This window comes from Giraffa tippelskirchi, chromosome 2 (assembly GCF_054371585.1).
Source record: "Giraffa tippelskirchi isolate mGirTip1 chromosome 2, T2T-mGirTip1v1.2.pri, whole genome shotgun sequence".
Taxonomy (NCBI): domain Eukaryota; kingdom Metazoa; phylum Chordata; class Mammalia; order Artiodactyla; family Giraffidae; genus Giraffa; species Giraffa tippelskirchi.
The window spans coordinates 92706986-92729544 of NC_137276.1; the positions used below are offsets into that span (position 1 = coordinate 92706986).

General features: G+C 38.0%; 1 protein-coding gene across 4 annotated transcripts in view; it reads right to left on the bottom strand.

Moving 5' to 3' along the window:
• The window catches only part of RASA2 (RAS p21 protein activator 2), a 121874-nt gene that overhangs the window by 97164 nt on the left and 2151 nt on the right, over nucleotides 1-22559 (bottom strand). The window lies entirely within an intron of this gene.

A 22559-nucleotide genomic window follows, 5' to 3' on the forward strand; every position in this document is an offset into this window, starting at 1 on the left:
AGACAAACCTGGGAAGAACAAGTTTTCCTGACCAAAGTCTGGGCTGGATAAACTCCGGTCTCTTTCTGCTTACCAACTTTAAAACCAAAGGCCATTTGAACCAATTTATTTTAAAGAAGTCTATCAGAAACTTAAGTACCTGTGAAAAACTCAATACACAAATGATTTTTTAAAATTAAAATTAGAAAAAACAGGGAAAAGTCCCTCAGAGCCATCTGGGAGGCTGTCTCTCCAGCTTAAGTCCTGAGTAAGTCCACTGAATAAAACATACTTCTCAAAAATTAAAAGTAAAATTAAGTAAAATTAGAAAAATCAATGGAAGAGCACCAGTAAGATACTGTTATTTAGTTCATCACTGAGAGATTAGAAAAAAATCAAGTTACCATGTCACAGAATAAACACACTCATTTCAAGTCAAAATAAAGGAATCTAATCTTTTAAATGAATCCTGAAATGCCCAATATGGGTTGGCCTTTACAAATTCACTAGTTTCCTCAAAGGCAAAAATAGTGTATATCTGAATTTGTACCCATCCATTCTCCTCTTCCTCAAAAGATTTCACGTCGTCCCTATTATCCACAGCTCATCCCTCTACCTGTGTTCTCTCTTCCCCATTTCCTTCCTCTCACTCTAGGACACTGCCCAACAATTTCATTTTCATTATTTTCGACATTCTCCTTTAAGTCTTTCCTTTTTTGCCATCTCCCCGCTGTACAATCCAGAGCATTTGAGGGGTTTTTTTGGTTTTTTTTAGCAGAAAATCCATCTTGGTCACCAGAGACGGCTTCCAATGTAAACAAATTTGGAATTAAATCATAATAGACATGCTCCATATCTAACGAGGGAATCTGGAATACTAAATCATTGCCCTTGAACATGTTGCTGTTTCATTCACACAAGTGCAACTTGAGAAACTACACTGTATAAATGTACAAACATTCTGCTACCCACCTTTTTAAAAGGGAAACGGGATTATTTTCTCTGCAGAATCCAATGAAAGTGACATTATTAGATATTTACTTACAATAAGTAAAAATTCAAATTCTATAGAATATATAAAATGCACTCAATATCACTTCCTAGAAAAGTTGTCATAATCTTTGAATATCTGTCACTACTGTTCAAAATAAAGTAAAATCATCTAATCAATGCTAGATCACCAATTGATCATGCTAATATGTTAAGTCACTTTCGAGTCTTTAAACTGTACCTCCAAACTACAGCAGTAACTAACTAGCATTAATCAAAATAATTAATTGCCACATTATTTTAAAAAATCAAAAGTGAAGTAACTAATGGTTAGAGAATTCACAAAAATAATGTAGCACTCAGTATATCTCTAAACAAAAAGATTATTTTAACAGCACACTCTTTATGTTAAGCTACACAAAAAGAAATGAGGAACTTGAGAAGATTATACCTGTCCTGCGTATGATATTTTCATAGGACCTCATCAGTTCTAGTAAATTATTGTATATAAATAAGTAAGTGCATTGGTCAAAAAATAAACAAAAGACTACTGCTCCTTAAAAGACAAATGTCTGGAAAACTTATTCTATATAAACAAAAGACTACTGCTCCTTAAAAGACAAGTGTCTGGAAAACTTATTCTATAATCTCTGCTCCAATTCTTCCCCTCCTACTCACAGCCTGAATCTGCAATTCGGCTTCTGAACCAATTACTTTACTAGAACTCCCAAGAACACTAATAATATTTGTTGTTGTTTAGTCACTAAATCATGTCCGACTCTTTGCCACTGAACCACCTGGGAAGCTCTACTAATAATACTGTATGTGTGGATGTGTGTGTTCAGTTGCTCAGTTGGGTCCAACTCTTTGCGACTCCATGGACTGTAGCCTGCCAGGCTCCTCTGTCCATGGGAGTTCCCAGGCAAGAATACTAGAGTGGGGTGCCACTTCCTTCCCCAGGGAATCTTCTTGACCCAGGGATCAACCCCACAACTCCCACATTGGCAGGCAGATTCTTTACCACTGAGCCACCTCAGTGGTAATAATGTCAGGAAACTTTGGGTATACACAGACTATTAAATTCATCATATAGGTGGAGAACCAATTTCAGGTATTTTTTAAATGTTTCATTATAAAACAATAAAAATATACTAAAATACAAACACTTATATCTCAACATTATTTCATGGTATTACTTGTAATCTTTCTCAATTTATCTGCAGCCTATTTGGTGATGGCTGGCCTTCAGGAAAATCAAGGTCTGTATCTGTGGTAGATATGGTGGGTCAGCATGACTTCCTGTACTGTAGAGACTAGAAAGCTAAAAACTACATTTCCCAGCCTCTTGTGCAGTTAGGGTTGTGGCTGTGATTTAAATTCCATCAATTAGATGCACTCTGGAAATCTGGAGGACAAAAGAGAATGGAGATGGCATTTAGATTGCTTCTACTAGTAAACACTGTCGTGGAGATGCCTAGGTTTTCTACAGCAGCACTTGCTGCAGTCCTTGTATCCAGCCACAGGTTTCACAGATATCAGGAAGGATACAAAGCATCCATTCTGTCACACAGGTCGTGTGCATGACAGCAGCAGCACGAGCCAGCAGCAGTGATAACCGTTTACTTGTCGTCGGCTGTTTCCTAACAGTTGCAGATTTCTGATCATGGCACAGGTGACAAGGTTCTAAAGACTAGCAGCTAAAAGTTGCAATTTCCTAATTTTTCAGGGACCTTTCTGATCCTAAAAGAGGTAGTAACTCCCTTCGTGGCCCCGATGCAATGTGGCTTTTGAATATTATTTTTGAAAGTTTAAGGGCTTCCCAGACGGTGCTCATGGTAAAGAACCTACTTGCCTATGCAGGAGACATAAGAGATATGGGTTCGATCCCTGAGTTGGGAAGATCCCCTGGAGAAGGAAATGGCAACCCACTCCACTATTCTTGTCGAGAGTCCCATGGACAGAGGAGCCTGGCGGGCTACAGTCCTTGGGGTCACAAAGAGTCGGACACAACTAAAGCGACTGAGCACTTAAAAGTTTGTCTAAACTCTGTTCCTTCAGTCTTTCCAACATTTCCATATAAGTCACTTAAAATCTTTTGTTAAATCTCTTTCTGCTTACACTAGCTAGAGTTGATTCTGTAACCTAATCCTGACTAGCTTCTTTTCTTATCCCTTCTACCTTTTCTAACAAATCTAAAAATCCCATTTCACATTACTGGTCATCAGAGCTTGGTAAATCTTTCAGCTATTAATAGATGTGGCTATCTGGATCAAACATGGACTCAGAAATTATAAAGTAATATATCTCACTGACAATGACTTTTGTGTTCCATGAGACAGTGAGTTGAACAGCATAGCACACCCAAAAGATGAAAGTGTCAACTTGGGAAAGGGAGAAAGACAGATCCTGACTCTGCATGGTTGTTACCATCTGCTTTCAGAAACACTTCTGCATTTCCTATTGTAGCATTTAGATGTGGTTTTTAAACAGTATGTACTAGCACAAAAATAGAAATATATATCAGTGGAACAGGACAGAAAACCCAGAAATAAGCCCATGCACCTACCACCAATTAATCTCTGACAAAGGAGGCAAGACTATCCAATGTTGGAAAGACAGTCTCTTCAACAAATGGTGCTGGGAAAACTGGACAGCCAAATGGAAAAAAGTGAAATTAAATCATTCCTTATCTCTATACACAAAAATAAGCTCAAAATGGATTAAAGACCTATAAAACTCCTTGAGAAAAACATAGGCAGAATACTCTCTGACATAAATCACAGCAATATCTTTTTCAATCCATCTCCAGAATAATGGAAATAAAAACAAAAGTTAACAAATGGGACCTACTTAAGCTCAAAAGCTTTTGCACAGCAAAGGCAACAATAAACAAAGCGAAAAGACATCCCACAGACTGGGAGAAAATATGTGCAAAAGATGTGATTGATAAGGAATTAGTGTCCAAAATTTAGACAGCTTATGATGCTTAACAGTATCAAAACAAACAGCCCACTCAAAAATGGGCAAAAAACCTGAAGACACATTTCTCCAAAGAGAACATACAAATGGCCAATAGGCACATGAAAAGTTGTTCAATATTGCTAGTTATTTGAGAAATGCAAATCAAATATTTGCATTTGATTTGTGCAAATTGGTGTGAGGTATTACCTCACACCAGTCAGAATGGCTATCAGCAAAAAATCCACAAACAGTCAATGCTGGAGAGGGTGTGGAGAGAAGAAAACCCTCTTACACTGTTGATGGGAATGTAGATTACTACAGCCACTATGGAGAACAGCATGGAGGTTTCTTAAAAAACTAAAAATAGAGCCACCATATGACCATATGCAACCCCACTGCTGGGCATATATCCAGACAAAAGCATGATCCGAAAGGATACACGCATCCCAATGTTCATTGCATCACTGTTTACAACAGACAAGACATGGAAGCAACCTAAATGTCCATCAACAGAGGAATGGATAAAGAAGATGTGGTATATATATACAAAGGAATATTACTCAGCCATTAAAAAAGAAGGAAATAATGCCATTTGCAGCAACATGGATGGACCTAGACAGTGTCATACTGAGTGAAGTAAGTCAGAAAGAAAAGGAGAAATATCGTATGACATCCCTTATATTTGGAATCTAAAAAGAAATGATACAAATGAACTCATTTACAAAACAGAAAGAGACTCATAGACTTAGAAAATGAACTTATGGTTGCCCGGGGAGAAGGGATAGCTGGAGGGTTTGGGAAGGTCATGTACACACTGCTATGTTCAGAATGGATAACCAACAAGGACCTATTTTATAGCACATGGAACTATACTCAGTATTATGTGCTGGCCTGGATGGGAGGGGGGATTCAGGGGAGAATGGATACATGTATATGTATGCCTGAGCCCCTTTGCTATTCACCTAAAACTACCACAATATTGTTAATCAGCTATATCCCAATAGAAAATAAAAAGTTTAAAGTTTGAAAAAAGATGTTATTTTTAAAACATGCTTGATAATACAATATCATGTCTCCATGAATTTGGGACTCCCAAATTCTCAATATCTAAACCATGTGCACTATTTTGTGTACCTCCATCTTATCCTTAAATTTACACATCCTATTTTAACTCTATTAAGATTCAAGTGTTCAAGACATTCAATAAATTGCTAAGATACAACACTTGAGCAAGATAGCTGAAATAATGGAAATAATTTTTACCTGCATTTGAATGAAAATAGGAGATGTTTTTAGCTTAGTCTTCATTTTAAAAATTTTGTGCATACGCAAAGGTAGGAACTTGTCCTATAACGGCAGATGTATTATTGGCCCCACAGCAAACAGTATAGATCTGATTATATTTAGAAGTGTCGCTATTTCCTTCAACAAAGAATCAATCATCAGGAGGCATATTACTGACAAAACAACAGTTCCTCTATGAAGAAAGGAGCCTGGCCTTCAAGCACATCTTTTATTACGTAACAAGACCATTTCTTGTTGAATTCATAACTGGTACTCTTTAAGAGGGCTTCCCTGGTGGCTCAGTGGTAAAGAACTGGCTTGCTAATGCAGGAGATGACAGTTTGATCCCTGGTCGGGTCGATCCCCCGGAGAAGGAAATGGTTACCCACTCCAGTATTCTTTCCTGGGAAATTCCATGGACAGAAGGAGTTTTGTGGTCTACATTTAGTCCATGGGGTTGCAAAAGAGTAGGAAATGCTTAGCAACTGAACAACAATAGCTCTTTAAGAACTTTTCTAGTCTACATGCCTTACAACGTAATTGTTAACCAAATTAAAAAAAAAAAAAAAAACTTTCTCTCCTAAAGCAAGGGTTTTAGAGATGAACTAATTCTCCACCGAGCATTTACTTCTTCTCTCTCACAGATGGGCTACAAGTATGCCAAGAACACCTTCACACGACAGACACATCACTGGTTTTGTACAACCATAAAACGAAATAGCCGCCTGCCCATTCATATGATAGTAATTGTTTCTCTGCATCATCCAAATCTTACAACATCAAATACAGAGTATACAATAAAATGGTCTATTTAGCTTGGATCCCTATCCTTCACACTGTTGCTAGTTCCTTTTTTTAAGTATGTAAATATATTACACAGCACTCCTGCTCAAGTCTTCGGTGGTTCCACACTACCTACCACTGCCCACCTTGCAGGATAAAATCTAAAATTCCTTAGTCTGGCATAAAAATGCTTCATGATCTGGCACATCCACTGTTTAATCATAACCCCACAAGCTATGCTCCAGCAGTACTGCACTTTTAGTTCCTTAAAAACACTGTATTCTCTCATGCCTCTGTACATTTACAACACTATTTTCACTGCATGGGATGCTCTCACCTGGTCTTTTTCCCCACAAAGCTCTGCTTAAGGCATCTTTGTACAATCTTCCCTCAGTTCCTAGGTAGTCATGTCACCTTTTCGTCTCTTTCCTACTGCATTGTATCTGTTCTTCTACTACAAGGATCATAGTGTATTGCACCTGTTCTGCTTCATTTAACAAATATTTATTAAGTGCCTACAGGATGCCAGGCACCTTTCTAAATACTGGCAATATAACAATGAATAAAAAATATAGGTCTCTGCCCACATGGAACCATTGTACAATCTAGACAGTTGAAACAAACATCATAAACTCTTAACCAAGTATATAATATTTATTGCCATGGAAGAAAATAAAGGTAAGAGACCTAGGGAGTGCCACACCCAGAGGGTAGAGAGAGGGAGGACTGCAATGCTATTTTATACAGCGAATCAAGGAAGGCCTTTATATGGAGATATTTGAGGAGATATTTGAAAGAGGTCAATGAGGGAATGAGTCACACAGATACCTAGGGAAAGACACGAGCAGAAACAATAAAATATGAAAAGGCCCAGACAGAGGATAATTTGGCATATTGAAGGAATAGCAAGGAGGCCAGTATGGCTGTAAAACAATAAACAAGGTAGGAAGAGGGAGGAAACAGTAAGAGATGAGATAGGAGTGGGGAAGGAATCAGGTTAAATAGGGTCTTGTGGCCAATGGAAAGTCTTAAGCTTTTCTGAATGAGATGGGAAGCTATTAAAGGATTATGGGCAGAAGAATGGCATGATCTAACTTTGTTCTAAAGAATCATGGCAGAAGGACAAGGGTGGAAGCCGGAAGCTGGACAGGAGGCTATTGTAATAATTTCGATTACAGTTAACTTAGACCAGACAGGCAGTCTTGGCATGCAAAGAAGTGGTCAGTTGGGCGTATAATTTGAAGATAAAGCCAACAAGATTATTGATATTTTGGATGTGGGTGTAAGAGGAAAGGGGGTCAAGGATCACTTCATAAAGAGTTTCATCCAGAGCAGCTGGATGAAGAGAGATGCCACTTCCAGAGGAAAGAGCTTCTTGTTGAGAAAGAGAGTATGCTAAGTCTGAGATGCCTTTAAATATCCAAGTGCAGATGTGCAGCAGGCAAGGAAGTGCTGGCTAGAGATAGAACCTGAGAATCATTAGCAAGTACATAGTATTTCTCAAACCATAAGACTACCCAGGATTACAAGAACTGTAAATATGGAAAAAAGAGAAGAGATTGATGACTGAGCCTCGGAGTTCTCCATCATATTGCGTTAGTAGACTTAAGAAGGAACCAGCAAATGAGACTGCTGTATGTCTCTTCGCTGAATATAAACTGACCGAACCAATTCTTAGCACCATGCTTAGCTTATAATGGATAATGAAATATCTACTAAGTATGTGTATGTTTATAATTTTAACATGGGCAAAGAGGAGGTTCTAACATCATATCACAAATTATAAAATTGCAAATAAACTTCTTTTTCTAAGTTTGCTGTAAGTTGACCCACGTCAATTGCTCCAAAGGTTTAAAAAGAAAATGTCTCCTGTATACAGTTACCAAAAGCACTAAATTTAAAAATTTCCATAGTGCTAAAACAGAGACATCGTATTGAAAATAAACAAAACACTCCTGAAATGCACACATTCATTTACTGAGTGCCTGCTAAGATAGTAAGGATACATGAGTGCGAAGAACACACAAAAACTGTGTCCACACTGAGCTAACACAGATGGACAGATAACAAATACATAAAATGTTATGTTAGTATTAAACAGGAACAGGTACCACATGAAATGGCAGAGGGAGGAGTGCCAAGGAAGGCTCCACCCAAAAGGTAACTTCTGCATAAATATCTGAAGAAAAAGGGAAGCCAAGTAAGTATTTTATAGAAAACAGCTTTTAGTCATTGGCAAAAAGTAAACAATTTAAACCAAGAAGATAAACACCACTGGAAATCAAAACTAATAACCTAGATTAACAGAAACAGAAAGATGGCCAACTCTATGTGCACAAGATCAGTGATTCTATGCAAAGGTCAAAGGGCATAAATCCAGATCCTACCATATAATTTTACCTAGAACTAGAATTCCAAATATCAGGGTACTGGGAGAGATTCCAGTGTATGTGCTTCTGGGCATGAATGCAAATATGCACATATGTGTTTATGTGTATGTTCTGCAGGGACTATGTGCATGCATTTATATATGTAGGTTTGTGTGTATGTTTCTGTGTCCTAGAGGGAGACATTACTGGGATAAGTAAGAATAGAAGACAAATATTTCTCAAGCAGTTACATGCTCCAAGACAATGCTAAACATTTTCTAAAATATCCCATTCGGTTGGTACAACGACCTTTGACATAAGCATTACTGTTCTCTTTTATAAATTGAAAAAAAAATCATAGTTACACTGGTAGTATAGTGAATTGACAAAAATCAAATTCCAAAGCCTAGTCTTTCCATTCCTATTCATGTCTTTCTGAACAGAGAAGTGCCTAGAGGGACAGACAGCTATTCCTTTCTTATCCTAAGAGATCCTGTAGGATCTCCAATCTATTTCAAAGGATACCTTAAGCACAGAAATAAGAGCCAATGCAGGTTCAGAGTGTGAATAACTTCCAAGAGAAACTGCAAAGGGCCAGTGTCCTGGACAAGATGATCCTAAGAAAAAGCTTATCTGCAGTGGGAGGAAAGCTGAATCATAATAATAGTTTCCATTTATCAAATACTTACATTGCACACAGACAGCAGATGTTTTTTAGGGACTTCACATGTATGTCATTTAATCTTCACAATAACTTCTTCCAAGTAATTTTTTTTAAAATAGAGAAATTGGGGATGGAGGGATAACACTGCAGGGGTAAGGCATAAGTTCAGGAGGTGGAAACAGGAGGAGCATCTTCAAGAAAGCAGTTAATAGTAAAAATTGACTCAAGCAGAGAGAGATGAAAGGGGAGTAGAAAGGATGCAGCTGTAAAAGAAAGGTGGCACTGCACAGAACCTGTGATGTCAAGCCAGGCAGTCAGTCAGTTCAGTCGCTCAGTCGTGTCCGACTCTTTGCGACCCCATGAATTGCAGCACATCAGGCCTCCTTGTCCATCACCGACTTCCGGAGTTTACCCAAACCCACGTCCATCGAGTCAGTGATGCTATCCAGCCATCTTGTCCTCTGTCGTTCCCTTCTCCTCCTGCCCACAATGCTTCCTAGCATCAGGGTCTTTTCAAATGAGTCAACTCTTCGCACGAGGTAGCCAAAGTATTGGAGTTTCAGCTCAATATCAGTCCTTTCAGTGAATATTCAGGACTAACTTCCTTTAGGATGGACTGGTTGGATCTCCTTGCAGTCCAAGGGACTCTCAAGAGTCTTCTCCAACACCACAGTTCAAAAGCATCAATTGTGCGCTGCTCAGCTTTCTTCACAGTCCAACTCTCACATCCATACGTGACTACTGGAAAAACCATAGCCTTGACTAGACGGACTTTTGTTGGCAAAGTAACGTCTCTGCTTTTTAGTATGCTATCTAGGTTGGTCATAACTTTCCTTCCAAGGAGTAAGCGTCTTTTAATTTCATGGCTGCAATCACCATCTGCAGTGATTTAGACACAGAGTTTTCATTTCATTTAGCAACAGGGTTACTAGAAGTTTCCCTGTGATCAAATCTATGCTTCAGGAAAATCACTGACAATTACAGGGCCTAAACTAAGGTAACAAAGGGGCAATGGAGGAAAAGAAAAATGGAAGAGATACTACAGAGGGAAAAGTCAGAATTTTGCCAGACTCAGGATATGATGTTCTAATAACTGGAGTATCAACCTAAACAGAGGATTAGAACTTTAGATGGGGGGAAGATATAAAAATATGCAAACATTATCATTTATGTACTCAACCAAAAAATGGAGTGAAGGAGAAAGAATCAAATGTACACTTAAAAATATAAGTTTTGGTGTACACAAGCTTAGAATAAAACGCTATTATACCATCTAGTTATAGATACATAAGACAATCCTATATAATTTTTTTTCTTTTTGGCCACATCATGCAGGATGTGAGATCTTAGTTCCCCAACCAGGGATCAAACCTGTGCCTCCTGCAGTGGAAGCACAGAGTCCTAACCATTGGACCGCAGGGATGTCCCAAGACAATCCTATGTAATGTTAACATATGAGGTCTTTCAAATTTTCATATAAAGTTTAATTTTAACTTTTCCAGTAAGACAAAAGTTGAAAATAATTCTGAAAACATCTACAGTACTGGCATAGTACAGCAAGTTAAACAAATTCATTTTGGAGACAGGAGTTTCAGCATGAGTTTTGTACTTAATACTCTGCATGTCCTAGTCTCAACCTCCTGTGTAAAAAGGAGTCATTATAATGCTTCAAGGGCTACTGTGGCCATCAGCTGAGGTAAGTGAACTGAAAGTCGCTCAGTCGTGTCCAGCTCTTTGTGACCCCATGGACTATACAGTCCATGGAATTCTCCAGGTCAAAATACTGGAATGGGAAGCCATTCCTTTCTCCAGGGGATCTTCCCAACCCAGGGATCGATCCCAGGTCTCCTGCATTGCAGGCAGATTCTTTACCAGCTGAGCCACCAGGGAAGCCCAGCTGAGGTAAAGCACTTACCATAATGCCTAGAACAAAATAAGTACCCAGTAAACAGTAACTAGTAGTGCCCTTCCTTGGTTACAGATTCCTAAGAAATAGCATCTGTACACAATTCCCTTCATCAAGCTATTAGGTCTGACCAAAGATAACTTGTAATTTAACAACTGGACACACCAGAAGAGCTCATTTTTTTAATGAAACTTTTATTACAGAAATAATACATTTCTATTGGAGGAAACAGATGCAAAAACACCCAGCCTTTCTATACCTCAGGCTCCAAATCTCTAAAATGAGATGCCTGAACTCTTTCAGATGGAGGGGGAGGGCAAAAATTGGGGGTCAGCCAGCCAGAGATTTGTTTGGCTTGCACAGTGTTAGGAAAAATGTAGCCAACATCTAGAACTGGAAGAGTTAATAATAAATAAATCCACATTTCTGGTTTCTCTTTAACAATCAGAGTCGTGGCAATGAGGTTCTGAATGGAAACTGTAGACAGACACTCTCTTTTGAAATCCTAACAATCCCTACCTGGCTTTTTCCTTCACTATGCCTGGTGGTCTCTGTAGACTGGAGTTTGCAACTCCTTAACTAGTTAATCTTCTAAGTTCCCCTAGCTCTGAGATGCTGAAAAGTTGTAAAAAGAGCATATGGCAACACTGATTTCAAATGTTTTTAGATATTGCTACCTTTGGCAAGTTTAATCTGATAAACACTTCAAGAACTAAATACACATTTATATTAAATATGCTGTTCATCAAGAAAACTATGAACATAAACTTTACCAATTATCACTTCTGCTCACATTACAGCCAGCACTTAACTGAGCACAACGTGCTAGGCAGTATGACAAGTCATCCAATCTTTTCATAACCACTCTGTAAGACTAGAAAAACTACTACCCCCAATTTATACAAAAGGAAGCTGAAGCTCAGAGAGGTTAGGTGATTACTAGAAAAGTAGCAGAAAAATCATGCTTTCAACATGCTACATTTTCATTTATCATTCAACCAATTTCTATATACCTAATCTAATAAATACTTTCTACAGAATAAAGAAATCTGACACAAGAGCTCTCTCATTCATTTCTCTTTACAGCTTTCAAAGGAGAACGGAAGAGAAAAATCGCCAAAAAAGACCTTTCGAATGGTTTCACAGTCACCCTCTTCAGAGTATGTCAGATTGCCCCAGGTGTACAGTAGCAAAAAAGGAGGTGGGGTGCCCAAGAACTGTTGCTGTTGTTTAGTTGCTAAGCCATGTCCAACTCTTGCGACTCCGTGGACTGTAGCCCGCCAGGCCCCTCTGTCCATGGGATTCTCCAGGCAAGAACACTGGAGTGGATTGCCATTTCCTTCTCCAGGGGATATTCCCAACCTTGGGATTGAACTCAAGTCTCCTGCGTTGGCAGGTGGGTTTTTTATGACTGAACCACCTTGGAAGCTCACCTAAGAACTACTGAAGACAGACAAATGCTACACAGCTATTACTTCCCTCATCTTTAGTTGTCACTTTAAAAGCATCACTGAAAAGATAGACATTTATATTTGTGATATTATTCAGGCAGAGAATGAGTCACTAATAGGCATATGGAGACTGCTGGAATATCTAGTAAGTAGGGTTTTCCAGTGTATAAATTAACATGATCAGAAAACTGGATCATCAAGCAGCTTTTCTCACTCCCAGTAAATGAAATATTACCTTAAAAAAAAAGTCACCTGAGATTCTATACTCCCATTCGACTGGCAACCTTAAAAAATCAACACATTACATAATTATCATCAGAAATCTGATTCTACCTAAGAATGGTCATTATGATATTAACCCAGGACCTGGAGGTTAAATAGATAGAGAATAATAAAGTGTCACTAACACTGCACTCCTGCTCCATCATGGAAATAAGGTACTGTGCAATTACTAGCAAAACACAAACAAGGTAATAGCACTGAGCAAGCACTTGAGTGGGCAAAGGACTCCCAGAATCCAGCACAGTTCAGGTGGTGAGCCAAGAACTGCTTGGTGGTTTTAATACCTGAACAATTCTTGACAAGGCAGAAAGCCAAGGTTAAAGCATGAATTCCATGGCAACTCCTCAAAAATGTCCTAGTAGGTAAGACGCAGCTCTTCAGTGTGAAAATCTACAGAATGTAATTAGAGTCCAACTGTTTTACACAAGTCATGTGCATAATAATTATCATACAGTTATCTATATTGCTATCATATTAATCACCTCTGACTGAAGCTCAGTTCAGAACAAACTACTGTACATGAAAAGACAAGTTTCACAAGGTACTGCCAGGAAATGTCCATGGGTTATGGAGAGACGTCACCAAGTTGCAGGCAAGATCTTCCTGTGGTTTGCCTTGCCCACTTCTGGTTTCAGTTGTGAACGTGTGCTGATCCCGAAGCTTCCTATAGCCCTACTTCTTGAGCAGCAACCCAAACTCTGAAGCACATATGGTAGAAAGCTCTCCTAGGATAGACCAGTGGTCCCTATGGCGACATGAATCTTTAGAGGCTTTTGAGCTGACCAAGAGAGCCTCCTATGGCAAGCAAATGAAAGGCCACAGCCTGGTGGTGGCAGAACTAAGGGCTACTTGGACAAGTCATACATGGGATAAGGCTACTATTTCTAGTAACAGCATCCAGGAAGCTAAAATGGGATTCAGTCGTGACCCAGTGTTTTTTTTAAAAAAAAAAAAGATATAAAGAAGTTGCACCATACAGGTGCATGTATGTGAGTGTTATGTTCTAAGAGAACAATTAACATGCAGGAACCCACATGAGCATAGTCAAGCGATGGAAGAGTAACATTGTTTTGTGAATTCTCGAAACAGAACCAAATATAAATTTTTATAGCATTTCAACATTTTAATTTTATTGACTATCCATTACTTTAGACAGAAACCAATCTAGGGATAATTATCAACTTCTTGACAAAAGAAATGTACTCATCAGTTCTTCCCAATATGCCATGACAGGCAACTTGACAGAGAAAAAGACATGGACTTTGATATCTTAAAGACCTTCTGAATATCTGGCTCTGCCCCATTGAACCCTGAGCAAATAACTTTTTTGTGTGCTCCTTTGCTAAAGCTGGAGTTAATCACAAATTTCTTCATGAAATTGGATTAAATGAAATAATTTACAAAATATTCTGGGAAGTACATGGAAAAGAGTAAATACTCAATAAATATTCGTCCACTTCCCCCATCCACTAGGAAAAATGTTTTATAAAGTAAAACTGTCCAAATTCAAAATGAAAAGGTTCTGTACCACTCACACACATGTTAAAATATTTTAAGGGATTAGAATTATTCTTTTTACTACCTTCCTCTGAAACACTGAATTTTTTTAAAGTCAACTTTCTGAATGCAAACAACTGTTGAAAACAGGCAGAACAAATAGGAATTCACTATATTATTCTTACAGTTTTGTGGGTGTGAAGTTATACCAGTTACCCAAAAACTTCAGAGAAAAATTGTCTTTATGTGCACTCAAAATGTTATCCAACCTAACCTTTGGTTACTGTTTTTGCAGACAGAATACTCTTCAACAGTTAAAGAAAGAGAGGCTCTTAGAGCATAAGACTAATACTGGATCAAATTCATTTATACAAATAGTCATTTTTTTATAACATAGCTCATACATAAATATACTTCCTAGAAAAGTAAATCACTATAAGGCCAATTCCCTTTGTCCACCAGTGTCCACCCTTTGACCAACAACCAATGTTGTTCATCTTTTCAAACATCTTTCTGCCCATTTTTCCATATACATATAAAGAAGATAAGATACATATAACTACACATATCACCCTAACGACAGGCTTCTTTTTTCCACAATAATACTTCTTAAAGTTCTTTCCTTTCACACTGTAGATACATCGCTTTCTTTTTAGTTGTTATAAAATATGTATATGAACATACTATTTAGTCATTTTCCTACTGATGGACACTTAAGTTGCCTCTGTTTTGTTTTACCAAGGTAACAACAAACATCTTTGTATATACCTCTTCTGCAAATGTGTGTTTCTGTAGGGCACGTACGTAGAAATGTATAGGGTGTGCTGTGCTGTGCTGTACTTAGTCGCTCAGTCATGTCTAACTCTTTGTGAACCCACAGACTGTAGCCCTCCATGCTCCCCTGTCCATGAGGATTCTCCAGGCAATAATACTGGAGTGGGTCGCATGCCCTCCTCCAGGGGGGTGGGAGGAGGATCGAACCCAGGTCTCCTGCATTGCAGGTGGATTCTTTACCATCTAAGCCACCAGGGAAGCCCAAGAATACTGGAGTGGGTAGCCTATCCCTTCTCCAGTGGATCTTCCTGACCCAGGAATCAAACCAGGGTCTCCTGCATTGCAGGCAGATTCTTTACCAGCTAAGCTACCAGGGAAGCCCAATACACATTTAAATTTTTAACAGATATCGGAAAAATGCTCTCCAACATTGCTTTCCAATTTAAACTCAAGCGATAGTGAAGAAAGAAAGTACCTGTTTTCCTAAACTTTCACCAAATATTGAAATTAATGAGCTTTTGTTTTTTCACAAACTGATGACTTTTTAAAATTTCATTTCCGTGATTAATTTTTATTAAACCTTTCCAGTATTTTCTTACATTTATGGCCCTTTGTATCTTTTCTGTGGAATGCCTATTTATATCCCTTTATTTTTCTAATGGCCTTTTCCTTTTAAAAATTTGGATGAACTTTTTATATATTCTGGATATGAACAAATAGGGAGTATAGATAGTAGGTTACGAGTAACAAAGCCAGTCTGCCCAGGGCTCACTAGCTGACAGATCTTGGCAAGTTACTTAGCTTAGCTAGTCCATGCCTCAGTTTCCTCATCTGTAAAAATGTGGATAATAACTGTACTTACAATCACCATGAGGGTTAAGTTAGTTGAAATACTCAAAGTGCTTTAAAACAGTGCTTGGCACACAGTTTAAGTGTTACATAAGAGTTTTCTTTTTGTCTGTAGAATTTGCTGCAAATATCTTCTCCCAATCTATTGTTTATGTTTTAGTTCCTGTTTATAGTAAGTCCTCACTTACTTTTCCTCAAACAGTTCTTTTTCCATCTCTATTCTAATATCAGAAATTATTTAAGTAGACGAAACCAACAAGACTCCCTCATTGGATCTCACAACCAACTTCTCAAGAATACAAGCAGACATCAGTCAAAACATCTAAATTTAAAAAATCTTTCCACTAAAAAAACTAACTTCCTTACTGCATAATTCCCACAAATTAGTAAGAAGACTGATAATTCAGCAGGAAAAAAAGGCAAACCAAATCAACACCAAAAAATGGAAATAAAAATGACTCTTAAAAATATGAAGAGATTCTCAACTTTGTTTTAGAAGTACAAATTAAAACTAAATATTAGTGTTCCTTTTCATCTTACAGACAAGTAAAGATCAAGAAGTTTTAAAATACACACTATGGGGGGATAAAGAAATAGGCATTCATACATTGCTGATGGGAGCATAAATTGTTCTAGTTTCTATGAAAAGCAATTTGGCACTGTCTTTCCAAAATAAAAATGCACACACCACTCAATTCATCAACTTAATATCTAGGAATTTATCCTATAGACACATGCAATCATATTAAAAATAACACACCTATTTAATTATTTATTCAGTAAAGTTTGTAACAGCAAAGATCAGAAAAAATCTAAATGTCCATCAATAGGGGACTGGCTATATAAACTGTGGTGTATTGAGATGATGAAATTTTATGCAGCTGTTAAAAAAATGAGGTAGTTTCCCTCACCTCGCCTCCCCATCTCCCGTGTGTGTGTGTGTGTGCACATGCGTGTGTGTGTGAGATATATATATATCTCACCCATATGTGGGGCTTCCCAGGTGACTCAGTGGTAAAGAACTTGTTTGCTAATGTAGAAGACATAAGAGATGTGGGTTAGAGTCCCTGGTCGGGAAGATTCGCTAGAGCAGAAATTCTTACAGTATTCTTGTCTGGGAAATCTCAAGTTCAGAGGAGCATGGTGGGCTACAGTCCATGGGTCACAAAAAGGGGGTCAGGACTGAGCACACATGCAAAGCAAACCATATATATGTATACATACACACACACACACACACACACACACAGCTATTTGTGAAAAATCTTCAGATTACCATTAAATATAAAAAAGCAAGATGCAAACCATGTGTATATTTTGTTGTGATGTGTATATCGGTGAGAGAGAGATACTAATACTCATACATTTAAGTGTAAGTGCCTAAATAAACTCTGTATGGATACACAAGAAACTGGTAATGCTTGCTTTTGGGTAGGGAATAGCTAGAGGATAAAAGAAGTGAAAAGAGTTAACTTTTTAATGTATACCATTACTTACCTTTTGAATACTGTACCAAGTACTTGTACTATCTAATCAAATAAAGGGAAAACATTTAAGGGGGTTCTGGAAGGGGAAAACATGTACACCCATGGTGGATTCATGTCAATGTATGGCAAAACAAATACAACATTGTAAAGTTAAAAAAATAGAAAATAAAAAAATAAATAAATTAAAAAAATAAAAACAATCAAATGAAAACCTCCCTGTGATCACACTGAAATTTCTACTGGTATCTTTTAAACGGTCATGCACAGCAGGTTGCTATCATTCAGGTAGTGGGTGGCTAGTCTGTTCAATGGGTAAAAGCAGAGGTTCACCATTCTAGCTGCCCACCCCTGCAGAATGTGTTAAACCTACAGATGTCCAAGTACCACCCAGAGATTCTGAGTTAGTAGGTCTGGATTAAAGCCTGCGCATCAGAATTTTTTTAACTTCACAGATGACACTGATGGACAGTTAGGTCTGAAAATAACTGAGTTAAGAGCATGACACAAACAGGTAAACATCCAGGCTCAATCTCTACTTAAATTACAAACACGGTTTCACTGCTAACCCTAACCACTTCACACAGTTCTTAAAAAGGAACAGATGAGAGTGTGTAGATGGTACAGTGAAAATCTATTACTACTTCTGGATATTATCATTAGATAGGCAGTGTAATCTTCATATACTAAACACAGTACCTTTGCAACATTCATATTAATGAGTTCATCCTATGTAGCATTTTAGCAAAAACTGATCATAGTGGACTAACACCCAGCAGGCCATTAATGGAATTTCTGAGTGTCAACTTCTTCATTTGTAAAGTGAGAGGACTGAACAAGATATGTTCTCTACCTCCCCCATCTAACCTTCTATAATTCTCTAAGAATACAGGTGTCTAAAAGAAACTATAGCTTTAGGATAAACTAATAAGAACCTTTTTTCATCTCATTCACTGCTTAGGGCCATTCTATAGTCTAGTAGGCTAGGGTCCTCAAAGAAACTCAGATATGCATTGGGTACTGCTGAATAAAGTAACAGTCACAGGAAAAAAAAATTGTTAGGATTCAAACAATCTTATCTAGTAAATCTTAAATAAGTTTTTAAAAATACTACATATCATATACAGTAAGTATACTAAATACATTTAAGCACTAAAATAAAAGCACCTCATGTGCTATCTTAAACTAAATGGTTCAAGTTAAACCGCAACAAAGACTCAGTGCTGGAAGGGACGTGAAAGACCACATCCAGACCTCTTATTTTACAAGTAAGAAAACAGAAGCTCAGCATAGTTAAAGAATTTGCCCAAACTCATTCTATCATTAATGATATTCTTAGAACTAAGTTCACAGTAACAAATTTATCAAGGACTGTACACTCATGTTTGCAGGAGTTGTACTAGTAAAACCTTATAAAGTGTATTATTTTAGCTAGGGATTTTTGGTGACAATGACATACAAAACTAAAGATTATCATAGAAATTTCTTAATATACATAAAAGTTTCTTAATTTACATTAACTGATTACAACAAAACTGTTAGCAGCTCTCAAAAGCACACAGAATTTCATTAGTATAGCAGGTAAAACGTAATCTGCTATTATAGTCAAATAATTTCATAAAGCACATTAACAAGAAATAGGATTAGCATCTACGATTAAAGGATAAAGCAATAGTTTTATTTTAGCTACATTAGTTCCACAGTCTCTTAAGAGTCTATTCAAAGAGTCCTAAGTTAAAAAAGAAAAATTCTATGAACTCATTGAGGTTTACCTCCTGTCTTCCTCAGAGCAAATGATTAGCAGACTGCTCTGTGAAGTTTTACAAAGAACTCTTTTCTCTCATTTCTATCCATCTGAAAGATGGATTCTTCCTCCATCGTAAATAACTCATCATCTCATTTCAAATCTCTGGCAATAATGAATTCTTGGCATGAACAAACCCTTTTCAACCTCTCTCTTTCTACTAACTTATTAAATAACTCATCTCATTTCAAATATCTGATATAATAAATTCTCAGCATGAATAAACTCTTTTTAATCTCTCCTCAATTCTATTGCATGATCAATAAATTGTCTTAGTTTTGTATTTTATTACCAAAAAAGTTAAACCTGCCATGACAAATAAAAACATCTAATGTGTAAGGTGGGATTATGAGATTTTTCTTTTACAGGCTCAGGACCAATTAGTAACAATATTCACAGAATACAATAACAATATTCAGGTACCTGAACACAGGTAACAATATTCAATCCCCTAATAACAAGCAATCTGAGCATTTAGAAAAATTTAATACTTTTCCTAATGAGGTAACTTTGGCAACAATTCAAACCTAAGGTCACCTGGCACTGTGATTTTGAAAGGGATGAACTTCCTGCCACAGGCCCCTGTAGTTTTCTTTTAATAATCTTCTAGTTTGCTTAGCTGTAAAATTTACAGAACACTTTCACGTCTAGCATGTATCTAAAATCTCCCTCAGGATAATATAGAGAGGTAAGGCATTTTCTAAAGGCCGATTTTGTTCTAGGCACCATGCTGACACCTGGATAGTTAAAAAAAAAAAAAAAAGAACATGAACATGAACAAGAATGAACTCTACCTTGGAAGAATTCAGTCTAATGGAGGAAATAAATGATTTCTATAAAATGTGCTGTAATAAGGAAATCAACAACAAACTGTGATCCCCCAGCAGTACAAAGGCCTAACACATTCTCTCCAGGAATGAAGGTAGCAATGCTCCCCCAAAAGGTGCTGGTTAGGAGATCACATGGAGAAAGCTTTTGAAGGATGAGCAGGGGCTCCCTGACATAAATATGGGGTGGAGGAAAGGAGAAGGCACTCCCGAGCAGAGGGAACAACAAGTAAAAATGCCTAGTGATGAGACATTTATTCCCATTTTAAAGATGACAAAGATAAGTGAGCTGCCTAAAGTCACATGAATAATAATTAACAATGTATGAAACAGAATTCAGGACTCTTGATTTTAAACAGCTTTGTACACCAGGAAATGCCAGCACATGTTGGACAAGAACATAAAATAAACATTAGTTTTTATTTACTACTTTACTCCTTCCTAAGAGATGGTCCAAGTCTGATTCACCTCCTTGGGAGGAGGAGGAGAAATGATCAGAGAAGGGGTTTTATTTAATCCTCAAATCAATCCTGTGAGATAGAGGTGTTTTTATTACCCCCACTTTACACACAAGAATACAGAGACACACAGAGGTTAACAAAAGTCAGAAATTAAGTGAAGAATCGAATCTAGGAGACTCACCTGACCAAGCGTCTAAACTCAAGCACTTAACCAGACCCTACACATCCTACTTTGTCAAACAGTCCTAGGTCATTCTTCAGCTGAAGATACCAGGGAGAACATGTAAGTTCTGGGACACGTCACAGTCTCATAGATCTCATACTGTACCACACATCTCAATATTCACACAAATCCTCATTGGCTCCCTTATCAATCTGGTCTCCCTTGAGCAGGTAAATCCATGCATAAGGCGGTGTGGGCTCTTTGAGCAACGTTTTTACAACGTGATTTAACTGGATGAGAGCAAACTTAACAAAACCACTAACCAAAAAGGAGGACATCACACAATAAGAGCATGAAGCCTGATAGTATGAAGGAGAAAGCCCTAATCCCTATCTTTCACTTATGTATGCTATTTTTAGAGGGCTGGGGCCAAAGTGCTTCTAGAAGTCTAACATACCAGGATGCATACTCCTGTGCATCACTCACTGCACAGGAGTTCAGATGAAAGGATGGAGGCTGCAGTACAACCTTAACTTTCCTGTATCAAAGATTCATACGACAACTCTAGGACATCCAACAACCAAACCTGCCCCCTGATTATTAATATTTGGAGCTGCCACGGTGTCCTATTGTACTAATATGACCTCAAGGAATTGGGGATCAGCATATAAACTCAAGTACTATGGCAACCCTGGATTTGCAAATGTAAGTTGACTGTTGGAGAGTGACCACAAAATGTCATTTCACCTTGAGGAGTATGTGGGAAATGTATGTGAAAATTATATAGGATATGGGAAAATTAATAAATACTGGAATGAAATGTCTGAAGATCCATGGAATTTTCCAGGCAAGAATGATGGAGCCCATTATACAGAGTGAAGTAAGCCAGAAAGAAAAACAACAATACAGTATACTAATGCATATATATGGAATTTGAAAGATGGTAACGATAACCCTATATGCGAGACAGAATAAGAGACACAGATGCATGGAACAATTTTATGGACTCTGAGGGAGAAGGTGAGGGTGGGACGTTCTGGGAGAATAGCATTGAAACATGTATATTATCATATGTGAAACAGAACACCATTCCATGTTCGATGCATGTGACAAGGGCTCAGGGCCGGGGCAATGGGATGATCCAGAAGGATGGGATGGGGAGGGAGGTGGATGGGGGGTCCAGGAAGGGGAACACATGTAAACCCATGGCTGATTCATGTCAATGTATGGCAAAAACTATTACAATATTGTAAAGTAATTAGCCCCCAACTAAAATAAATAAATTTATTAAAAAAAAAAAAAAAAAAAGAATGATGGAGTAGGTTACCATGCCCTCCTCCAGGGGATCTTCCTGACCCAGGGATGGAACCAGCATCTCCTGAATTGCAGGAGCAATTCACAGGAATTGCTTAGCCACTGGGGAAGCCCCATAAATATATACATACATATATATGTATGTATGTATGTATGTGTGTGTGTGTGTGTGTGTGTGTGTGTGTGTGTGTGTGTGTGTGTGTGTGTGTAAACCCACTCCTCCTCACTTTATGCTGGCACAGTTTGGAGTTGAAGGGTCCAAGTCCAGGAAAAAGGACGTTTCCTTTCAGGCTCACTTTCAGACCTATGAATCTCTAATTCCTCAAGTCAGAGGCTCTCAATCAGCAGTTTGCAATCTGCCAGCACATCTCCAGGCCAGTGGCTCCAAGGTCTCCTAGCATGGTGAAGAGGAGAGCTGACAAGCTCACCCTCACCCCCAAGCTGCTTAATATCTGCATTGTCAGAACCGCTATCATCCCATTTCTGTGACTTTAGCACCTGCTAATAATGACTCTTCCAGCCCCCCAGCCCTCAACCTGCAAAACCCACATGTCAGTTTCAGGAAAACAGAAAACTGCATCTCTTCACAGGTTCTGAAGGTCAACCGACCAGCTAAAAAGAGGGCAAAGAAACAGAGAGGGAAATAGAGAGAACCTTCATAAATAAGTATCCTAATACCTTTTTTCTATGCAATAGACATTCCATGACCTGAGCTAT